This window comes from Falco cherrug, chromosome 14 (assembly GCF_023634085.1).
Source record: "Falco cherrug isolate bFalChe1 chromosome 14, bFalChe1.pri, whole genome shotgun sequence".
NCBI lineage: Eukaryota > Metazoa > Chordata > Aves > Falconiformes > Falconidae > Falco > Falco cherrug.
In genome coordinates, this window is record NC_073710.1 from 7,560,693 (window position 1) to 7,583,303 (window position 22,611).

The 22,611-nt window shown below is 44.7% G+C and overlaps 1 protein-coding gene across 6 annotated transcripts in view; it reads left to right on the forward strand.

Moving 5' to 3' along the window:
- The window catches only part of ZNF423 (zinc finger protein 423), a 234,640-nt gene that overhangs the window by 92,962 nt on the left and 119,067 nt on the right, over window positions 1-22,611 (forward strand). Inside the window, exon 1 of one of the 6 annotated variants that reach the window (XM_055726860.1) lies at window positions 4,898-5,083. The exons of 3 other annotated variants lie outside the window; for them this stretch is intronic. The gene's annotated coding sequence lies outside the window, so the exon portion shown is untranslated. Of the gene's footprint in view, window positions 1-4,897; window positions 5,084-5,543; window positions 5,644-5,673; window positions 5,932-22,611 lie in introns of those variants that run through there. 2 more of the 6 variants (XM_055726861.1, XM_055726862.1) reach the window with 2 other exon arrangements.

The window sequence follows — 22,611 nt, forward strand, 5'->3', positions numbered from 1 at the left end:
TTCTGTTGGTGCTGTCAGGGACGTGACATTACAGCATTAGTCCAATGGTTGTAATTCCTCTCTCTCTGTTGAACTGTAAGCACTGTAGAAAGCAGAGAGGGAAGAATGTCTGATGCTTCTATCTAATGCTTAGAGGCCTGGGTGACACTTGTAGATTTGCCATTAAGAAATGATGCAGGTAGCGGATACTCCCTCTCCCCACTCCACTCCCCAGTTTGACCCACTGCCCCATGTGCAGTACAGCCGTGGATGGGGCCTTTCCAGACCTTCTTCCATACAAATGGCATCATCTGCAAGACTTAGGCTCACCAGGAAGAGCTGCAGAAATTTCGTCTTTACATCCCAAGGTCTGAGGCATTGTTTTGGTTTGCATCCGTTTTTGTGTAGAGAGCGTTTTGTAACTATTTCTTAGTGAGCTTTTTGCCTTAATGCCCCTCTTCCTTATCTGAGAATATTAATTGTCATGTTTTCTGCAATGCAATGCTATGATTAAGCACTTCTGATCTGTTCAAACTTAGCTCTATTTTTTATGTGTATTTTTAAAGACTTCCCTACACCATAGGTGCTGTGGTGCTTAACGTGCACCCTTTGTGCTTGATGTGTGTGGCCGTTTTGTTTGTGCCTTGGCCTCTTCCTAAATGGTGATTTTGCCTCCTCTGCTCTTCGGTTGGGTGAAAGGCAGCTTATAAGTGGAATTGTTAACACTGGCTTGATTGGCTTATAAGGACCCCTGTAGATATAAGATGATGGTAGTTATGATGTAGACCCAAGCAGGTGTAAGAGAAGATTTGAACCTATTAAGACCTCGATCATCTTGTTATTCTTGAAACTTCGCTTAAGCTCCAAATCATCTATTAAAAAGGCATTTTTGTGTTTTATGTAGAAGACATAAACCAGTGTATCATCCTGGAAGGCACCAATCTGAATTTTACAACGCAATTCGTGACGAGATGTTTGAGTCTTACTGTGGGAGGAGTGTAATAGAAGTCCTGGGGGAGAAGAAGGGGGACGAGGACAGATTGGTCTTAGCAAGAACTGATCAAATATGCTTTATTCTTCATCTGTGGTGGTGCGTTAGGAGGACAGCAGGTCTGTGTTTATATGGTAGGGATCTGGATGAGTGGAAGGAAGAGGCCACAGCCTTCAAGTCCTCGCTAAGCTCTGCCCAGGGTGCCTGATCTGAAACCTTTTCCCTCAGGTCTGGTGTGCGAGCAGAGCGTGTGCATGAATGGAGTGCTGGTGCTGAAATACATCGCTAGAATACAGGTGACAGAGAGGTTTTATACGTGGAAATGTGGTGTTACCAGTCGGACAGCTCCTTAACCATGGCCATCGCGATGGCTCCGTTGTTCTTGTCATTCTCCATGGAAGCTCAGGGTTTTCTAAAGAAAAGACCAAACCTTTTCTAGCAGCACCAGAGTGGGTGACAGAAAGATTGTAGTTTAAAGCCACATGATTAAAAATAAAGTTTCTTTAAAGCCCTGAATTCTGTTTATAAAAATAGATGGTGAACATACGGTGCAACATAAAAATCCATGTGGTCCTGGAAAAAAGCAGAAAGCACTTTAGCCTAAACCAGATGTGCGAAAGAGAGCTCCTAAACGTATTTTGTATTTTTTATTTCTGTGTATGTGTGTGTGTTTGTGTATGTGGGAGATATTTTTGGTTCCTGCTAGGCTTCTTTGCAGCAAAGCCCCTTTCTAGAATTTACTTTCCTTTATTAGAGTTGCAGCTCGGCTTTGTGTGGGCCTCTGGGGGTTTTGGCCAGCCGTTGGCAATTTCTCTCAGACACCCAATTACCCCTGACGTCAATGCCGTCTCTCCCATCTCCCTTGGGTGCCCACATTTTTTCCTTTGTAACACTAATAGCTGACTAGCTAAGTGCCTGTTATTTCCTTGGCAGAAGATTTGATTGTGTTTTGGGCCGGATACTAAATCCAAAAACTATGTAAAAATGTCAATAGGTGAGTGCACATTGATTTCGGTTAGTCACAGTGATATTTGAGCCCCTTTGGGGGCTCTGTCTGGGGAAGTATTTTACAAGAAAGATAATATAACAGAAAATTACTGGAGCTGCACAGGTCTCTGGTGGATTTCTTAGGGGCCTGCTAAGTTTCTGTAGAATCAACAAATGCTTTATTAATCTAAATTTGCGGTTTTGTTCCTGCCTCTCTTCAGATGGTTCGGGCTTGCCGGAGGAGGCTTGGCGGGAGTGGGGCGGCCGGCGGCAGAGCCCAGCCAGGCCGGGGGCGGCCACGGGCCCCCTCCTCACCCGGCCGAGGCCTGTGGCGGCAGATAACGCGGGGGACGGAGGGGGTCCCTGACAGCTGTGCGGGGCTGGCACTGACTGGGAGCGCCTGATAAGGGCCCCGCGCGGGAGCCAGCCGCCAGCGCTGCACCACCAGCGCGCTGCGGGGCCACGGCGACTGGCAAAGAAAGTTAAACACAACTGGTCCGGGGGTGGGAGGGAGGGCTGCGCTGGAAGATAATGGTAATTGATTGAATCAAAGTCGCAGAGCAGCCTTGTTTTTCCTCGCAATTAATTTTTTTTCTAATTTTCAGACTGAAGTATCCGAAGAGCTCAGGTTGCACCGAGCACATGCTGCACTAAAAGATAATAAGCACATGCCCTCTTCAGCTTTTTGGGGGAAATTCAGGCCAAGAAAAGGCACAATTAAATAAAATGCACCCCCCTTAAAGTTACAAGCGCACGGCTCCAAGCTCAGTGGAGCATGCTTTTAAGGACAAGGAAAATCAATGGCTTTGTCAGGTCGCTGGGCTGTGTGTGCTGGCTACCGAGGACGAGAAGTCAATTTGCCCACAAAGCCTACAGATAGTGACACCAGAGAAGGGGGATCATCTGGGCACTGCGGTGCGCAGCATGCGTGCGTTGGGCGTTTCTGCAGCTCTTCTTCCTCTCCTGCTCCCCACCACAACCTCGTACCCCATAGCACAAGATGTATGTAGAGGAAAATAGAGATTCTTGCCATTGGTATTTTATATCAGTTACTTTCCAGTTTCATTTTAGCCAGTTTGGATCTTTTTCACTAGCAACCAGTCAGCCAGATTTTTTTTTTTCCCACTTCTTAAGGGGAATCCCCCAATATAGCATTCAGGAGCAGTAGTAGTTTGTGTGCTTTAAGTAAATAAAACCTTTTATACTTTTCAGTCTTTGGCAATTGCATCCTCAAGCAGTAAAATCTTATGTCAGCACAGCGTGTAGAGTGCAGGATACCTAATAACTAGTAAACCATTTTAAAAAGTCTTCTGCTTGATCAGACATGGTGCTTAACGTATAGTGCTGTATCTCGCCTAGTAGGCAATTAGTATTGAGGGGGGAAAAGCCTCCCCTGTAGACCATGACACCATAGACCTAAACTGGCATTTTTTCACGTTAGATTTTTCTTTCTCTAGTGGAGGGTATTTCTTTGCCTATTTTAAAAATAATTCTCTAAGAATTAACAGACTGTATTGAGGGTGTTGTATATCTTAAACGAACATTGCAAGCACTAGCAGTGTATTCTTCTTCCCATACAGACATCGTGTAGAGTGGGCAGGCAAAAGCAGTATTGTAGTGCCAGAGGACTAGAAATCAAATTTTGGGTAGGAGAGAAAACCCCTAACCTGGGAAATAAATATTAACCAGGGATTTCTGCAACCCACTTTTGGTGTGATTTCGTTGGTTCCCATCGTGGAACAAGTGCATGTGTGGATGTACTGGTGAAATAAATGGGCCTTATTGAGGTAAGACACTGTGGTTTATTTTATCATGAAGAGGCTGGGGTTTTCACTGGAGCTCTGTCGTGTTTTCCCCAAAGCGGCAACAGAAGATTTCTTTGTACGTGGGCTGAAGTTTCATGGGATTTTTCTCAACTACTGAAATGGTGGAGCATTTGCTGGATGTTTGGGCTGGAGAAGGGTATCCTGAGGCCCTGAGCGTAGTTTCTGTGAATCACAGCTGATATCCTATCAAACACACTAAAGGGTCTCCTCTGCCGAAAGAGCTGGTAATCTGCCTTGTCATGACCATTGATTATGAAATGGGCAAGCCAGCTGTGAAGAAAGATTACTTTCTTGAAGGCATCATGTAAAAACTTTGGCCTAATGCCAACACAGCCATTGCTGATAACCTTAGGCGGGGATGTGGTTCAGATTAGAGGGTCCTTGTGTGGAAAAAAGATTTTTTTGCTTTCTCCTGGTAGGCTTGAGAGCCTACAGGGTTACTGCAGCCAACCTCCCCTCTTTGACATTCCAGCTTCCAGTATAGTTAAACTCACAAATGTAATGAGGTCTGGTCTCTTTAGCCACTGCCATATGACTGACAGAGCGGCGCTGCCCTTCTCTGCCTTAAAGACAGCTGAGGAGGGGCTTCTGGGCAGCCGATGGCTGACTGGAGCAGTGCTCAGGACCACCCGTTCCGTTCCGTCCTCCTCTGGCCAGTGCCCTCAGCCTGTTGGCCTCAGAAGTGCTGACAGCAATGCGGGAAACAAGTGCCGAAGCGAAAAGCACTGTGAGGTCCTTTGGACAGAGAAAAGTGAGTAAAATTAATGGAGATAACATGCACCCACATGGGTGGGCCACACACCGCTGGCCCAGCTTCATGCTCCTCCGTGCTAAGGCATGTTACTGACAGCAGGGCTGCTGCCAGGCTGAGCTGTGGCGGCTGGTGTTGAGCACCCTCCCAGCCACCAGCCCTGCCTGGGAGGAGCGTAGGGAAAGGACAAAATCTGCTTCTGCTGGAAACAGATTTTACAAATGGCTCCTGTGCTAAGGGGCGATGCTGAGCTTTGGGGTGTGGGTCAGTCTGTAGGGCACTGAGAGCTGGCAGTCGCAGGCAGCTGGCAGAGCAGGCCTCTGATGAACAAACTCCTGAAGGGGGCATGTTTTAACTTAAAACCGAAACAAAAAGGCCCCACTGGCGGCGTGGCCCCAGGTGAAGGCTGGCAGTGACCCGCAGCTGTTCCTGTGCCACCTCACCCCAGCGTGGGCGCTGGGGGTGTGAGGTGCCGGCTCCCGCCTCGGCCCGCAGGCAGCCACAGCAGCCACGGCAGCAGGGCGGCCGCACCACGCTCCACACGCTGAGGTGGGACCCGCTCTCCTGGCCCACAGGTGTTTCTGTGGGGTGGAGGGGGCCTGGGGGCCGTAGCGGGCAGTGAGGGGACAGGGGTGGCGGGGGCACAGGCCCGGGGCCCTGAGGGAAGAGGCCGGGGGGAGCGCGAGGCGTGGGCGGCGTGTGCGGTGGCTGTGGCGGGAAGCAGGCAGGCAGGCCAGCGCTGTGTGCAGGGCGCAACAGGGCCGGCACCCGTGAGGAAAGAGGAAGGTTGCAGGCACTGGGGCGGCTGGCAGGTGCTGGGGTGAGCGCTGGTGTGAGGCAGCGGCAGGGGCTGCTCCTGCGTCCCTGTCTTTACGTGCCCTGAGTCTGCACTGCACCGGGGGCCTGTGCTCAGGGTGGCTGTAGGCAGCCTGCCCGCCGCTGGGCTGTTGTGCCTGGGCCGCGGCTGCCGGAGGCGGAAGGTTTCCCTCTGCTCAGGAAGCAGCAGGCAGCACCTGCTCTCTACTTGCATCTTCCTCCTTCCTGCAAACGGGGCAATTTTCATCAGCTGGGTTAGTGATAGACGGAGAGTTACACAGACCAGCATAAAAGTATGTACCCTGGGTGCTTGTGTGGCTCTCCTGAGGGGTCACTCCTTCCCAGTGCCCTGGGGGAGTGGAGGCCCAGCCTCACGTGTTTGACTTGTGGGGAGGTTATCCCGCCCTGCCGCCCCGGCTGTCCAGTGGAGCTGTGGCGGGCACCTTTCCTGAAGGCCTGTAAAGCAGGAGCAAGCTGTTGCCTACAGGCCACCACTGAAAAACATTTAAGTAGGGACATCAGTGTGGCGTCTTTCTCTTTGAACTTCAAGTGGAGCATCAGCTGATGAACAACGCCTTAAGGTTTGTTTAAAAAGTGACTTTTATCTGGATTTCCATTTCTTTGCCTTTCCCAGAGCAAGCGCAAAAGTCATGCTGTTGGGTAGGATAGTGGATAAAGGAGAATTTTTACCTCAAAACAGATGGCTATATGTTAAGATACATTAAAGAAGAGACTAATTCACTGGGAAACAGACCTGTATACTTGTTCTGCCACGTCTTGGCTTTTAAATGGATAGCAGGAGATAAACATACTGGGGGAGAAGCTGGGTGAGTTCTTGTAGCAGTTGAAGGTGGGAGAGTAGTAACAGGGTTGGGAGGTGGCAATGGATGGAGTGGAAACATCAGCACGGGAGGGAGCAGAAAAGGGAAGAATGGAGAGGGAAGCACCACCAAAATGATTTCTGTCTCTCTGGTAAGAACTTGGGATGTTTATGAGTGAAGCAGCTCCTGCTTTTCCCTGCTTTGTTACAGACCTGTGTGGCCTTGCAGCCCAGGTCTCCTTCCATTCCTGGGTGTGGGCTTTGTCTATTACCAGACAAAAGTGTCGCTAAGGTATAGCATGGTCTTCAGGTAAATACTTTCAAATTAGGGTTGTTCTTGCCATATAATTTGTAGAGTTTCACTCAAGTCACAGCCAGAACCTTACATCTGCCCTGGAGAATAAGGAGGAAATTCACCAGGTTATTTTAAGTTGGTGCTGTGGAAGCATGCAGTAATATATCCAAGTTAAACTCAAAGGGAAATGGTCAGATTGGTTGCAGGTTTATAGTTGCATTAGGTTTATAGTTGCATTAGGAACCTCACATGAGCCTTTAAAAATGTTTTAGAATTGAAAAACTTAAAGGATTTGAGCAAAGATTGTTACACAAAAGTCATCAGTATGAGAGGGCAAGTTGAGTAAGGCATCAGTTAATTTATGTTTGAGATAGCCAAGTGTACATTAATACTGTATTCTAGCAGTGTGTATGACAATTAAGAAACATCAGAATTACGCTTTGTCTTTTAGTTATATGCAGGTGTGCAGCAGAGTTGTGAAGTTGTTCTTTTGACTGTTAGGGCCAGGTTGAAGGAGCTGAGCAATAGTGCCTTTCTGAAGGGTGTAATCTTTAATTTGAATTTCCTAATCTTGGAATATGTATTAAATTCACCTAGGTCCTCTTGTAATTTTGACAAAGTTTCTTTTTACCTGGACCTTTGTTATGTTGGGAACAGTCTCTCAATTGATTGCCAAGCATTCACCCTCTCTTTTATATTGCTTTTATAGCTCCACATTGTCCTTGATCTTGCATTCACTGAGCTGGTATACAAAGCAGTTGGCAAGGAGAGTGAATGACTTCAGGGAGGAATAGACTTACATGCTCTGACCATGGAGATGACAGAAAAGTAGAGGAGAAGATGGAAAGAGGGTGAGCATGGTCTTGACATCAGGGAGGCTGATGGACTGTATGCCAGAGAAAGGTTAGAATAACAGACTACAGATAGGGAAGCGGATGTGAGACAGGATGGCAACTGGCAAGAAGAAAGTGAGGAATGTCAAAACAGCGTGGGGAGGAAGAAGAAGAAAAGACTGATGAAAGGTAGAGTGGGTCCAGAAACACCAACTAAGAAATGAAACAGAGAGGGTAAGATTGTTGACTCAGAGGAAGAAATTAGAAGCATGAGATGAAATGAATAATTTCAGCAGAGGGTAACATCTTCCACACTTAAAAATCAGAAACTTAGTAGAAAGAAGAAATACATCTACTTTATTTTGCTATTCTATGCTTTTGGCCAGGCAGCTCTGTCAACCACTGAGTGCTGCTCTGCTTTGTTTTCCAACATCAACCTCTGCCTCATTACATCCCTGAGATGCTGTCATAGAAATGAACTTGGGAACCAAATGTCCTGGCAAGGTACTGTCTTCTCTGCCCAGTGATAGATGGGCTTCCAGGAGCTAGTCTGTTAGAGTTGTTTTTCTTGTAATGTATCCTCAAAAAAAAAAAAAAGGGGGGGGGGGGGGGGGGGGGGAGAAAGAAGTGATTACATTTTCTCCAGTGTGCCCTGTGACTTTCTTGTGGTAGCATCAAAATAACTTTGAGGAACAGTTGATATAAAGGTGACCTCTATACATCCCTTCCAGACTAAATTATTCTGTGATTGATCCTTCTCACAAAAAAGAAATCTGTAGTGGAGTGTGAAGTTTGAGTTTTGTTTCTGGTGCAGTTTGAAAGGGCTTAATGTGCAGTGTTCTGTTCTAGCGAAGTTAAATAAGAATTATCCAGGTGATTGACTTCCACAGTCAAATCAGAATTCCATAAACCCAGCAGCAAATGTTGCTTGAGTTCCTTGGGTAAATAACTCAATTAACTCTGCAAGACACCCTTCTCTTGAGTTAGAGTCAAAGACCACTTTAGGACTTCCCTTCCTTTGCAGCAATACCCATGGGTTTCCAGAAAGTGAGACAGGAAAAGGCACACGTGCTCCTAGTGACGGCAGCTTGAGCTCATTAGTTTTGATTTTTAGATACGCTGGCATTGTCTCAACAGCCTGCTTTCACATTTATGGCCTTCCAGACTACTTATCTAGGGGAGAAGCATAATTTCCATTCGTGCTTAGCTGCCTTCAGTTATGTATGATGTTGAGCTCAGAGCCCAGACAAAGCACACCACTACTTGGGCAGCCGCAGCATCTACTGCCAAAGATGCAAAGGAAAGACACAAAGTGGAGGTAGCGCGCTCATGCAGATCTTTACTTCTGGTAGTCCTGTTTGGTGATCCCACTATCTTCCTGAGATCTTCTGAACAAATGCATCAAGAATAGCTGAACTATTAGAAAATTACTCCCTCCCGTGAATGAGCATGTAGGTATTTTTCTGATGAGATTAAAAAAAAAGTCTTATTCTGCACCATCCTTATTAGTTTGCACTCCTATTAATTCCTTCTTGTTAGTTCATCTTGGAGAGTTTTGGAAGATTACTCAGCATCTATCGGTGCATTTCGTGGGACGGTCTATGGAAAGGAGTGAACATTTGCTGAAGAGCCTTTACTGCATTTCCCTCACTACAATTCCCTACTCGGTACTGAGGTTTCAAGAGGCTCTGAGTGAGTTGGTTGAGCCTCCTTTTGAACCCATCATGGATTTTTCTTTGTATTTTATTTCCTTTAAAGTTTATTTCCTTCCTTATGGCAGCTGCCTTTTGCCAAATGAGTGAGGCACTCCAGTTCTTCCTGTCTTTTGCCCCATTTACCACCTTCCAAAAAGATTGCGGTGGCTGTATGACTGCATCTCAGATTTTCCCCGGAGTGATCTCTGATTTCTTTTCAATCAGTTCATTTAATTGACCGTGTTTATTTCCCTAGCCCTTGTGGCTCCCTGAGTGCAGCTATTCGTCAGAAGCTGGATGTTAAGCATCCTTTTCATGTTTTACCTGGAGACTTCCTTAAACCATCTCATCTGTTCTTAGCATTTGGGGCTAAGCCCAAAAGGGAAGCTCTCTCAATCAAAAGGCTATCTAAATGGATAATGTGATACTTTGAGACCTGTAACAAGGAGGCAAATGTCCCAGTCCCACCGCTCCTGTGCTTATCCCACCAGAGCTACAGTACCTTTGAAGGCTTGCTTGGGCAAGGTTCCCAGCGTGGATGTTTGCAAGACAGCTAACTGGAACTTGGTACACGTACCTAGCATACTGCTTAGATGTAGAGCCTAGGCATGATGCCCGCTTCGGAAAGCAGCTTTGTAGTCTATATTTGCTTAATTTAGTCTTCAGCTGTCCTCCTGAGAATGGCTGTTTGCTGCATGTTAGTGTCCAAGAGCAGGAAACGATGGAGGCAACTTTCATCAGAAAGAAGATGAAGTAACTTGGCACTCACTAGAGTTTGGAGGCTAAATTGCCTCTTAAAAGATCATCCTTACTGCTTGTCTAAGGAGTTTCCAAGCTGTAAATAGGATGGGAAGAAGGATGCCTTTGTATCCTGTGTTCCCCGTTTCTAGATGTTGTCTTGGTGACATTAGCTGCTTTCTTCAAAGTCTATAAAATTCTGTTTGAATGCTTTTCATGCTCTACTTTGGCATACAGCATAAATCCAAGCAAACTGACCTGAGACAGGAATACATTTTCCTCTTCAATGACTTCTGTCTCTGTCCACTGCTACATCTATATTAGCAAATACAATTTCTTGGGAACAACCTGGAGCTATTCTTTTCCAAAATCTTTGTAAAAGTGACAAAGCATTATTATTTCCTAGAAAGTCTGGTCAGCTTCTCGCACAAAATTTCTGAATCATTGTCCTGTTATTTCCTTATGCCACTTATTTTTACACCGTCTTTTAAAGGTAAACATAAATCAAGAGTAATTAGGGACAAACGCACTGCATTTGAAACATAAATAGAAGGAATTAAATGCTACAATGTGTCACTCCAGTCAGTGGTCAAATATCCGAATTTTAATCTTGACGGTTGAGTTTAAAAAGTGATCCTTTTAAATAACTTAACATTCCCTTAATGATTCATGAAAGGTAAACTTGAACGTTTGACTTCATTGCAATAATACAGCTAGTTTAATTTTTATTATTTTTAAACCCGCAGCCAGCATGCTGGAGTAAGTTATTTGCAGTGTATTTTTAAAGTCCATATTGAAATATTAGCCATAACTGTCTGCTGTGTATAAAAGGGGGGTGGGTGGGTTATGTTTGAAGTTTAATCATGCTTCTACTTACGCTCAGTCCCAAAGCAATCCTTTTTTCTGCTGCTGAGCTCAAACAGCTAGTAGCCAGGTTTGATCTGCTGCCCCATGGAGCAGTGCCCTATGTGAATTTGAAGTTTTCTCAACCCGGGAGGCCTGCAAATAAAGACTAGCCTCAGGTAGCCAGATCTCTCCTTCCCAAAGCAGCTCCCGGGGCGCTGCCTGGAGCAGTCCTCCTGAAATTGTTTCAGGCAATTGCTAGGGTCTATCTCCACTACTGCCCCTCTTACCCCTCCTTCCCTCTCCTCCTCCTGGCATAAGGGAGGAGTTTTGGAGTCCAGGAGTCCTATTTGACTTTAATAAAATGCAAAAAAAATAAAAAGCAGAGCAGTTTGTAGGGAACTGGCACAGACTGTGGAAACAGGAGCCACAGCAAGAAAAAACCCAGTGGCCTTCAAAACTTTTTTCTCTTCTTTTTCACCACATGACTTGGAGGATGTGGACAGTAATTAAAGGACCCCCTAGCTCCTCATTTTCTGTGCCTGGTCCTTTGATCTGGTTCGTGTCGGGTAGCTATTTTCATTGTTCCTGTCTTTTCTTTTATTCTCACCCAGCCCCTTTGATGTGAGCGATGATGATCTTTAATTCCAAAATAGGAGATGGGCAGGATAGCGGTACCGGCCTTACATAATGCATCTTTCACATCTTATTTTTAAACGAGCATAATAGGTGTAAGTCGGAGCCTGGGGAGCATTAACCCTTTCCACACAGGGGAAGCGCCGAGGAGGTTAAGGGCCTATCGCTTTTGGTAACGTCAGTCAGGCTAATCTTCCGTGGATGCCTACAGATGCATTTGTGAAGAAGATGATTATTATTATTATTTTCCTGCAAATATGATGGATCTCTAAATATAATCTGGAGGGAGTTTGTCCTAATTGTTCCCATGTGGGAAAAATGTGCTGAGAAAGAACAGTAAAGCTAATGCAGTTATTCTGACTGGCTTCACTTGGCAGCACAGTGGGAGCGAAGCATACTGTTTATTAGTGTATGTTAATAAACTATAAGGGACGAGCTGCGGGTGGCGGTTTATAAACTGTTAGCTCAGGTAGGATAGATGACAAGATGGAGGTTATTGGTAACATTTGCGGGAGAGAAGGGCTGGGGCTCCGTACCGTCTTGAAACCACAGCAGCCCGGGAGGCCTCTGGGCGCTCAGGGCGAGCGCGTCGGCCGCCCCCTGCCACGGCGGGTGGGCACACCGGCCGCGGGTCACCGGGGCTGCCGCACCGCCGGGGGCCACCCCTGGGCCCCGTGCCGTGCCGTGCCATGTCACGCAGCCCGGGCTGCCCCCCCGGCCCCCGGGAGGCAGGTGGCGCCGGCAGCGGCCCGGCCCCGCAGCGGGCGGCAGCCCCGGGGGAGGCCGGGGGGTGCCCGGGGGAAGCGCCGCATTAGCGCGGTCCCCATCTGCCTTGGCGGCGCCTCCTCCCGCCGGGCCCCGGCCACAACGGCTCCGCTTCTGCTGCCTGCGCCCGGCCGGGGACGTTTTCCAGGTTCACTCCTCACAGCGCCATTCGCTCAGGAAACAGGCCTGTGGTTGTAAACAGGTAGTCCGGAATTTTCCAACTTCCAGCGCTTGCAGTGCCCAGTTTAACCCGAAGTGCCATGGTGGGAACGGAGAGGGCGGGGGCTCAGCTCTCCCCGGTGCCTTTTAGTCTAGCAGGTTTGGTGGCTGTCAAGACATTCAGAAAATTAGAGGTTTGCTGCTCAGCCACTTAAACATTAGTGTTTGAACACTTTGTCACTATTTTCCATGTTCATAAGCAGATCTAAATTGTGCACAAACTTAAAAAAAAACACAACAAAACATTGCCCCTGTTTTCCTGGGAGAAAACTTAAGGCGAAATACAACAAATTGTCAATCAAAAGCAACAAAGAAGCAGTGAGGACAGCAAAAGTTAAGTGTGGTATTGGACAGAGCATAACATGCAGCTTGATGTGCCTGATTTGTTTTAGTTTAACGCTTGCCTTTTTATTTTAATTCACAAAATGTATATGCATACACACCTCTACATCTGAAACAATTTTAGATGTGGATTTACACCCCCATGACACCAGCTCTTTTAGGGGACATAAAACGTGTGTTGTGTTTGTGTTATTCTTCAAATAACAGCTGTTTATTAGATAACTTTCAGGGAGATTCTTATTATATGTTATGATCCTGCATCAGCAAAGTACTTCAGCAGATGCCTAACTTCAGCACGTGATTGGACACGTAGGCTTTTCAGCCTGCGCTTGCTTAAACCTGGGCACATGCTTAAATACTTTGCTGAACAGGGGCCAAGACCAGATGTAGTGAATACCTATAATTAACTTTGCTAAATGGCTTACAATATGCCACTTGTTTCCATGTGCTTTTAAATTTCCCACTTGATTATTATTTGTGCTGAGCTTCTGTGTGTTTGTCCTTGTCTACAAATCTCTCTCTTTTTTTCTTTTTAATTCAGTTGCTTCCCTCAGAATATTTCAGAGCTAGGAGTGAAGGAGGAAAAATTCTCTTCCAGTTCTTCCAGTACAGTTTGTCTTTAATACCAGTGGTTTTGTAGCTGTGGCACTCCAAGGAAATAAAAGAAGGAAAGGCTGCAGAGAGAAATAATTTACTGGAGTGGCTTCTAGAGTTGGAAAAAGTAGGCACGCTTCTGAGACCTGGCAAAGGGATGTGGAACCTGTAATCTTGTCCACTTTTTCCAGCTATATCAGCTAATCTAACAACAAAAGCTTATAGGGCAATGTAATTTCTTTTTTTAGACAGAGCAAAACAAACATTGAGATCGGAAAGGGGAAAGTTGGCACCAATGCATTCCTTGATGAGTACTAGAGCCTCTTCTTGAGTCGGAAAGGAAAGAAAAAAATTCTGCTTTCTAAAGCAGCCCTGTTTTAAGGGCCCGCGCACACCCAGATAGCCTCTAGTTAGGTTTCAGCAGTCTAATGAAGCCTGCCTTTTTTGTGATTTCACTGCACATACTCCCTGCCTGCCTTGATTGGCAGCTGGGTAGCAGACCTCTGCAGCTGTGACAATTTGCCTGAGGGAGACTGTAAGTGTCTCATTGAAACTTGCATTGTAAAATCCTCCAAAATGCCTCCCATAATATTAGGCACAGGAGAAAAACACAGGTGTGAAAAACTTTCACAGATCCCATGAGTTCAATGTCTCTTGGCAGCTTTGGTGGATTCGGTGTTATAATATAAATTTTAAACTTGCATTTATGAAAAAGAAGTTGTTCATCTTCTGTCACAAGGAGAAGTGGTGAAAACTGGTGGCACTTGCACCACGCTTGCCTTTGCCAGGATGATGAGCACTGGTTATCCACTGGTGAAGGCTGCCTACCTGCTGTAACTCGGCAGCAGGTCCCAGCATGGAGAGGACACAGGTGTCCCCACTGCTGAGGCATTTTGCTGGCACAGCAGTGTTTTAGGAGCTTGTATTTTCCAAGTGAAGGCACAGTCTCATACTGTCCAAAAATGAGCACTCAGTGATTGATTCTGCTTCTGCTGAAGGAGGGATTTGAAAACCTAAGTGGTGTCTTAGTGAAATCAACCTTCCTATATGTATGTAAGATTTTATCATTTTCTCTTTCACTGGTTAAGTAGATTAATGTACTACTCATTAGCACTAGCACATATGTGAGATAAAGCATCGCCAGCATTACTGGGAGATTAATCTCAGCCTCTGAATGCGTGATCCTTTTGCTGGTGTGTTTGTTTCTAACTGTGTGTCTGTGTTGTTACAGCAGCTTTGCTTCTTGCTTTTGCTGTAAATGAATCCCAGTAAGACTGCAGCCTTAAGATCTGGCACTTCAACAGCCTCTGTAGGGTCAACACAATATTCAGGAACTAAAGTTCTGAAGAAGTATAAGCAGCTAAATTTAGACTTAAGAAATGTGCCTCATTCGAGTGAGCTTTGGGTATGTTGATACATGGAAGTTTCCTTGCAAGCCAGCCAGGCTTTATTTGTTGCTTAAAGGGAGATTTTGGTTAAGTTGGAACATTTGATTTGCTTGCTTGAATTGTTTTTGATTAGTGACTGAGTGCAAGGTTAAGCTTTCATAACATATCCGTTGTAATAAAATCATGTTGGTGAGTGATACATGTGGCTAAAAAGATTTAGATACACTAGTCTGTTAAACAAATATAATTTGGAAAATGCTCTGGAAATAAACACATAAAATAAGAACCAAAGGAAGGATTTTTTTTAACTCTTTCTGGGGCTGAGATTTTTGTGATGAGACTGGCTTGTTCTGGTAAGCTGTGTTACAAGGCAGCATGGCTGAAGCATTGATAAAAAAGAGAAACTGTTTTGAATTTAGTAACGAAAAGTGTTAATGCATCACTGAGTTTCTCTTGTGGTGAACTAGTGACAGACCCAGTGACTAGTTAAAGCTGAAAATAACAAGCGTTACTCAGACTTGTCAAATCTCAAATTAAAATGATATTCAAAAGTTTTGTGAGAGACTCTTGATACTCTTTACCTTCTCTGTTGAACTACAAACTTTGGTCAGTTCAAGACAGATCAATGATGTTGCTGTAATATGTAGATTCTGTGAGTTGATAGTTGCAGTAGGGCTGAGGTTGTTTTAGTTTCAGATTTTTATCAGTTTTCCGCTCTCAGTGCTTTCCGCAGACTGTCCTAAGAGCCATGAAACTTGCACTGATGTATAGTGATTTAATGTACTGTAAACTACTCAAGGGGGCTCAGTTTCATGGATTTGTAAAGCTTTTGTACAAATCTTTTTAGTGGTGTCAATTGAGAAGTTGAACTCAAAAGTTCAGTTGAACATTAGTGGTATCAGTTGAAATCTCAGCTTGAGATAATCGCTTGTCAAGGCTGTTTCATTCCACAGTAGCATTTTAAACAAGCTTTGCAAAGCAGTTCAGTATTATGTTTCTTTACTTCATGGATGGGGAAACTGAGGCACAAAGCTACTGAGTTCCTTACCTCTGTAATGCTCTCCCGAGAACATTTTCAGAACATGGAGCTGCCATACAGTGCTGCTGGTATCTTCTTGACAGCGATGCGCTGGCCCTTGTCTGGTGGGGGAGTCTAGTTTGTCAAAGGGAGGGGGTTGGGGGTTTTGTATCTTCAGTGAAGAAGGGAATGGATTTAAATGGCAAAGCTTGGGAAAACCATTGTCTCCTTTTTTATGGCAGCAAACGTGTTGTCATGTTCCTCTGCTTACCAAAGAAATAAATGAAACGGTAAAGGAAATGGTAGTTTTGAAAAACAAAACAAAGCAAAACTGTAGTCTAGAGCATCTGTTTTCTACCGTAGTTTTTTCCCCGATCTCTTTTTGTAATTTACATCCAAAACATTAAGTGACAGACTTTGGCAGAATCAGATCTGTACAGTAGAACTTAATGGTCATGTAGCAGGGAATAAAGCCCCTCAAGCCTGCTTAGTTCTCACCCATGCACGTGAGCAGGGGTTGGGGGAAGGAGTATTGTGTTTTTCTTGGAAAAGGACCTTTTCGGTTTCTCCTAAGCTGGCACCTGGAGGTCCAGCTGTGCTAGCTTGAGGCTGTATGTAGTCTCATGCATGGGAAAGATGATGGACAGATCGCTGTACAAGTTGAAACGTTTCACGTCTCTACAGGCAATATGTATAGCTATATTTGTGAATAGCAGCAAAACTGGAGGTGGAATTACTCTTCAGACAATGATTTGCCAATAGTGCTACAGTCTGGATGGGTTTCTGTTGCGATTTGTGGAGAGGGCCAGCAGCGTGGATTTTCCAGCTTTGCTTGCTAGCGCAACAGCAGCTATGGAGCCGTTGCGCCTGCCATCATTGCTTCCTGTCTCCATGAGCTGACTGTAAATTATTTTCCCTGGGCTGAGCTCTGCACATGGCCTGGAAATGTGTCACTCTGGTTATGTTTGGCTTGGTTGTCTGCTAATTTATACCAGTTCTGCTTTAGTGTATTTCCATTGGCTTAATTCAATGGCAGTATTCCTAATTTACTTGGGTATAAGTAAGAGTATCAGGTTCGTTACTTCTAACAGTTTCATTCTCTTGATTTATTTTTGTTCTTCAGTCACACAAATGCCGAGGTTAATTTGCTCTTAAACACTTGATTTCCAAGGATATTAAAGAAGAAAATAGAGGATGGTTTTATTCTGCAAAGTGGTCTAGGCTGGAGTGTGGTGGGGTTTGTTTGTTTTGGTGACAGGACTTTGAAACCATTGCGTTACATTTGAGAACGGAGATATTTAATTTTGCCCTCACTGGTACTCTTGGATCTTCTGGATTCCTCAGCTGTGGATTGAGAGCTGATATGGGGTGGCGCATACTTGGCCCAAAACGTTTGCAGTGACTTTAATAATAAGTTATTTTAATGGAGAACTTCTCATAGCAGAGGAGGACTCGGAGATATATACTGTGCTTTAACAAAGATGCTCTGTCTCCACAGTGTACATTAGTCAGTGAGTTAAACAAGCATCAACATTAAAACAGACATTATCCCCTGCAGTGTATTTTCTTAGTGCTTTGTCCATTACAGCTCTCGAATGATGAGGTTTCTAGTCCTTCCTGTTGGAAACAGCTCTTTTCTAACGTTTATTGCGGATGTCTTCCTGGTGGCTAGCGTAAAAATTTGTTTTCTGATCTCCTCCTGCCCTTCCCAATATGCTCGGTGGAATGCGTTGAGGCTGTTTACCGTATGTGAATCCCTTGTAAGCAGTTCCTGCACTCTCCTTAGCTGTTCTTTAACAAAGATACATATAATTAGACCTTTCCACCTTTCCTCATAAATCAGTCCATCCAGCCCATTAATCACTTCTGTTGCCCTGTTCTGAATTCTTGCCAATTTGTCATCGTCCTGTGGATGGGGACAGCTCGGTGACTGTGGCCTGGAGTGGAGGTTCAGTACCAGACCACTGCACTCGGAGACAGGATTTATTTATTTTGTCCCTCTCCCTTTGCTTCATTCCCAGTCAGAATATCTCTCCTACCCACTCTGCATAATGACTTCTTTAAAACATTTATGGAGATAATTTGCAGTCTCGCAGACCCTCTGTCATTCTCTGATGCCGAGTTAGCAGAGGTTGAAAGGGAAAAGGACTGAACGTGACACACCTCGCTCCCCTACCTCCTTCCCCCACTACTCACCCCCAAATAACTCTTCCTTTGGTGCGTACGGTCATACTGAATGTGAGGAAAGAGGTAGCATTAGAGTGGAAAAAAGATGCTGAAAATAAAATTGCCTAATTGTGAATCCTAAGAAGTGCAGGCAGCAGGGGCAGCCCTGACTGGAGGAAATCAGAGGGCCACTAATTCAGACTGCCAACATCCTAATTAGCTGTGCAAATGTAATGTTTATGTTGTTGGGGATGGATTACAATATCCACTGTAGAATGGAAGGAAATAAATGAATTGTGTCAGTGGAGCTGTGTAGAAAACACTCCTGCCGCCCCATTAAACCATGAGAAGTAGCTTAGCTACTAAAAAAAGTTTGTTTTCAGGCTGATGCGCAAGTCTAATTGGGTTTCCAAAGAAAGGAACATGTTTTAATTATTAATTAGAAATCAGAGGAGTAAAAGAGTGGAAATCTGCTTCAGCTGGAGGTTTTGCTCAATGCTGGATTTCTCCTTAATAAGCTGAAACATTCCAGGCCTGCCTTAGTTAGCGGTTGGGTGCAGTGGCTTTACTCGGGGGGTAGACATCTTAATGCTCATGTAATTATCATGTAATTATTTTGTAATGTGGGATCAAAATTTTGCATAGATGGCATTCTTTCACTGAACTTGAAAAATAAAAAAAGTTGTGTTCATTAATGCAATGATTCAGTCATTTTGGTTTAAGACGCAGGGTTCCCTCATCCCCCTCCTCTCCTTAACACACTAATATTTTGAAACAGTTTTAGAGATGGTGACTTCAAGATAAATAGAATTATTGAATTTAGATTTTGTTGAATATTTATCAGATTTCTTGTTGGTAATATTGCCTTTCAACAGAAGCGTCAAGTGGGTTGCAATTATCATCAAAGCTTATAGGTACAAATAAGTGACGATCATGTCTGCTAACACAGGGCGCGCTGGTTCGTAAAGGAGGATTTTTGTGGAAGTCACTTTCTCTCTATGAATTTTCCTCCCTGTTTCCATTGAACTTCTGGAATCAAAGTTGTTAAAGACTGATACACTTTGTCGGAAGATCTTAAGTGGATTATGGCTCATCATAATAAATATTCCCGACAGAGCGACAGGGTGTGTTCTAATGAACAGAGAGTACAGAGCTGCCTCTTTGGACTTGTGCTTTCTAATGTCTCAAAATACAGTTGAGTAGAGTTATACTCCTGTTTACAACGGCAGACAGCTTGTCTGTGCAGATGAAAATGTTACCGGGTGAGTGCCATAGCTCTTACTTCTGGAAATCACTGACAGCCTGGATCCAAGCCGAATCACAGGTTAAACCTGCAAAATTATAGAACATACAGAGAGCCGCTGGCTCTTGAGTTGCCAGATGTTTGGAGATGCATGTGTGTCTTAAGGGGAACTGCCCGTTAAATTTCTCAGCTTTAATAGGAAAAGGGGACGGGAAAGAAGAGCACTATGACTCCATATGGCTCCCTCAGTGCAGCAGTAAATCCATGTGTTAGTGGGGTGCGACTGTGAGGAAGTACAGAGCTGTCTCTTGATGTTGCTGTTTCATACTAAAAAACCCATGGACAAGATGGGGAGGATATAGCTAATGTGAAATGGATGGCTTCCTTCGGGATTATGGCTTGCATTAACTTGTAGATGCGGCATTATGATAAACAAAATGTCTGACTTAATAGAACAACAGTTAAGAAAATGCCAGTTGGTCTTTTTTCATGTGTCTGCTGCAATTATTATGCCTGAAAATGTTCAGTTTAGGTTCACAAAAGAAGCTAATATACTTATTGGGGGCCATTGAGCACCTGTTCCACCCGTAAGACTCTTCCAAAACCTTCTTTTAAGAAGTCCATGGCAAAAGATAGTTTCTCAGTTTTTCTTTTTCAAATAGCTGCACTGTACTGTCCTACCCCTTCTCTACAGTTTATTTACATGCTGCTTAGTTATGAGGGGTTTAACAAAATTAGATATCAATATCAAGAAGGCGCACAATGATTTGTGCTGCTCCCAAGAGCTAATTCTGCTGGTGTGGATTCTAAGATGGCCCTGGTCCCCCGTCCCTACTTACCAGCAAAGTTTTCCCTCTTACCAAGAAGGAAACCACCTTCTTGCATTCTCCCAGAAGAAGTCAGGTTAAGCTTCATACTGTAATGGAAGTAACAAGTAATTAAGAATAACAAGCAATTGTGATTAAAAAATCAAAAGCAAGCCTTCACTTTCAAGGGGCCATGTGTTGGTAAAAGCGTTCCCCAGTTGAACCATATGGATGGGTGGAATGTGGCATCTCCTACACATACTCGCATTGGGAAGAGACTGTAATAATTTGTGACTTGACATATTATTGCCATGTTTCCTTTTGATCGTGCCAGACATCCACAAGGCTCTGTCACATCCTGGTATGAGAATGAACATGGGTCTCTGCAAACTAAATATTTTCCATTTGAAGTTCAAAAGAAAGCGGGTCCTTAACTAAAAAGAGGTCAGCTTCTACCAGACATGTTTGTTGCCTTGGTCAGATGGTAGAGTTGATGATCCTGTCCCCTCCCCTCCCTTGATGGCAGTTGGAAAATAGTTATGAGTACCGTTTTGAAGGCTTTTTTGCAGAGTGTCTGGCAAATGCTTCATGTCAAAACGTTCATCTTTTCCCTCTTTGGGAAAAGAAAGAGCTCAACTCACTTAGGTGCTCATTGGTCACACTAAGGTGGCTAAGCACACCGTCCAATTCAACAAGTCTGGACTTCTGCTTTGATTTGAAGAGTTGAATTAGTCCTTTATTTTATGGAGGCTGCTTTATCTTTTTATGAAAAAGGAAACAGACAAAGTACTGCTGTGGAGCAATGTAATACAGATGTATGAGAAATCATGAACGGTCTTTAATTAACCTCAGCAGCTTCATGGAGACCTTGCAACAGGGTTTTAGGCTGAGATCAGTGCAAGAATACATACTGATACATTAGAAAGGGATGTCAGGAGGCCTCATGTGAGTGTGTGGGTCTGTGTGATGAGACCACTGACACTTTGACTTCTTCAAGTGTCTTGAATATATGTTTTCCTGTTGAGCGTCCTGGCACAGTTTTACAGAAGAGCAGGTCTTCTCCAACAGGCTATCAAAAATGCCTCAGATCATGTGGTGCTCTGTGGCATCACAGGTGCTGCTTGCCTCATCTATCTCAACTGCTGAAGTAATAGTCCCTGTGACCAGGTTTTGAAAGCAACTTCTCTGTGACATCCTGAGCCAGACCGTCTGTCTGGTGTGAAGAACACTGTATAACAAAGGCACTGTTTTCAGCTTGGTAGTTTCTTCGTCAACTTCAAAACTTCTCCATCTTCTTCAGCAGCTTCAGAAAGTTCATCTGTTGTATGGGAGAGGATGCGATTAGCAGCAGTGGCACGTGCCTAGAATTGCTGTGTGATTTGCAGAGGTACTTGAGAGATGCCTGAAAGTTATTTATGTTCATGTTGCCATTTTCAGTTATCAGCTCTTACTGATTTTTCCAAGAAATCAAAGTTCTTTTATAGGAAAAAAGTATGGAGGTTTCTCATTTTTTGATGGGTTTTTGATTTCTAAAAGTTGCAGCAACTTAGAAGCCAACTTGCTTTTTGCTGCCCCATGCTTCAGCACACACAGAAACCTGCCTTTGAATTGCTCTAGGTAGTGTTTCACATGGTACATTTGCTGGTGTACTGTTTTTCTTTCCAAGCTATCTGTGAAATAACTTGCTGCTCCCTTCTTCCATGAAAAAGCCACCCATCTCAGTCACTCCTTAGCACAGGTGAACCCCAACACAGCTGAAATAACGTGTGTATCTTAACTAGCGTGCAGGCAGCAGTGACCTCGACAGCTTCGTGATGGTAACCAGAGCAGCCAGTTTGGGAGCTCAGTAGTATACTGTTTGCAAGTCCTTGCATTTCTCGTTACCAGTAGAAATGTTTTTAATGGAATGCATGCTCTCGTACAAGCAATAAACTCAAGCCCACAAACATATAGGTACAGATTTAGGGATTGTTTAGTCTTTCTTATTTGAGGGAGGCTTTTGCAGTCTGCTGTACTGTGGTGGGTTAACCTTGGCCAGCTGCCAGATGCCCACCCAGCTGCTCTCTCACTCCCCATCCTCCACAGGACAGGCAGAGAAAATGAGATGAAAAAGTCCATGAGTCGAGATAAAGACAGGGAGATTGCTTAGCAATTACTGTCATGGGCAAAACAGACTTGGGAAAAATTAAATTAATTAATTTTAATATATGCCGCGGGAGGGCTGGGAAGTGGGGGTTTATGGTCAGTCCAATGATGATCAGTGAGTGGTGGGTCTGTTGTGAAGTCTGTTGCATCCAGCACAGGGCAGTCCCTGACCTTTTGTCACAGAGGCCCCCCCCTGCAGCCCCCCTGCTGCCAAAGCCTGGACACATACACCCAATACAGTCACACATTTCCACCTTGTGCTGTGCAGCACAGGCCCCGACCAGCCTGACCCCTGGCCTCCGAGCAGATGTCTCCAACTTTTCTTGCCTGCTGTCAGGGTAAGTAGGTGATGGGCTCTCATCCGCATGTTGATTCTGAGCCCGGCTTGTGGAGGCCCCCTTTGATGTTTTATTTTGGCTTCTCAACGGGGAGTCCAATTTTTAAAGCACTGGGGTAATGGTCAGATTATTATTATTATTATCCCTGCTTCAGAATTCACTGTTCTGCAGACGTCGTGTTTCCTGCGCTCTTGCTGGGTAGCTAGTTAGCAAAACGTCCCTGAGAAGGACGTGCTACCAGATGCAAGATCCCTTTCTGTGATGCTGGGAGGAATAACACGGGGACTGCAGAAAGTTGCCTGATTGTATCTTAATGTCACAAACTGTGGCTTGCTCATCACTGCTTTCCTCATTTAGCCATCCTAGAGCACTATTAGG